We start from the raw sequence: 1,380 nt of genomic DNA, 5'->3' as shown, positions 1-1,380 counted from the left end.
TCCTAGTGATAGAGTTTACAATACATAAGGAAATAACATCAGATTACAAAATGGTACACAATCATACAATACTGGGACTTATGACACAGACAAGTTGACAGATATTTTTGGAGGACACAATTCAATCCATGATACAACCTATCTATTATCTATTCAGTATTCCACACCCCATCCCTCATAACCATTCCTTTTTGTGTGTAAACCTTTTCATAGTTTTTATGATTCTTTAATTTCAGTTGGATCTTTTGTGATATCACCATCTCATTTCTTATTCAGGTTATATGCTTCCTGTCCTATTTTTCTTTTGTCAGTTTGGCCAATGATTTATCAGTTTTGTTGACTTTTTGAACAACCAGCTTTTGGTCTTGTTAACACTTTCAATTGTTTTTCTATTCTCTATTTCATTTAATTCTGCTCTAATTCTTATTATTTCCTTCCTTCTGGCTCCCAAGGGCTTCTTTTGCTGCTCTCTATTTGTTCGAGTTGTAGACTTAATGTTTTTATTTTGGCCCTTTTTTCGTTTTGTATGTGTGCATTTATTGCTATAAGTTGACCTCTGAGTGCTGCTTTTGCTGTGTCCCAAAGGTTCTGGTTGGATATCTTTTCATTCTCATTTGATTCTGTGAATTTCTTAATTCCTTCTTTAATTTCTTCTATAACCCAGTAGTTTTTGAGCAAAGTGTTGTTCAGTTTCCACTTGTTTGATTTTTTTTCCGTGCTTTTTCTGTTATTGATTTCCACTTTTATGACTTTATGGTCAGAAAAGATGCTTTGTAATATTTCAGTGCTTTGGATTCTGTTAAGGTATGCTTTATGGCCTAATATATGGTCTGTTCTGGAGGATATTACGTGTGCATTGGGAAAGAAAGTATACATGGTTGCTGTTGGGTGGAGTGTTCCGATATGTCTGTGAGGTCAGTTTGGTTGATTGTGGAATTTAAATCTTCTGTGTCTTTATGGAACTTCTTTCTGGATGTTCTGTCCTTCACTGAAAGTGGTATATTGAAGTCTCCTATCACTACTGTGGAACTGTCTATCTCTTTTTTCAATGCTCTTAGAGTTTGTTTTATGTATTTTGGAGCCCTGTTGTTGGGTGCATAAATATTTTTTACGGTTATGTCCTCCTGGTGTATTAATTTTCTGTGCCGAGTTGTTTTTCTTATGCATTTTCTTTTCGTCTTTTTCATTATTGATGATTTTGTGTTTGCTGAGTCTTTATGTTTTTCTTGTTTTTTATTTTGATGTGTAGGATTGTTAGTTTCCTTTGTGGTTACCTTATTATTTACCTCTATTTTGCTAAATTTAAACCAACCTTTTATTTCTTTATATTGTCTTGACTTCCTCTCCATATGAAAGATCTATAACTACATTTTTTAGTCT

The sequence above is a fragment of the Trichechus manatus genome, unplaced genomic scaffold (genome assembly GCF_000243295.1).
Source record: "Trichechus manatus latirostris isolate Lorelei unplaced genomic scaffold, TriManLat1.0 scaffold00135, whole genome shotgun sequence".
NCBI lineage: Eukaryota > Metazoa > Chordata > Mammalia > Sirenia > Trichechidae > Trichechus > Trichechus manatus.
The sequence above is the reverse complement of the archived record's forward strand: the minus strand, read 5'-3'. Positions refer to the sequence as shown.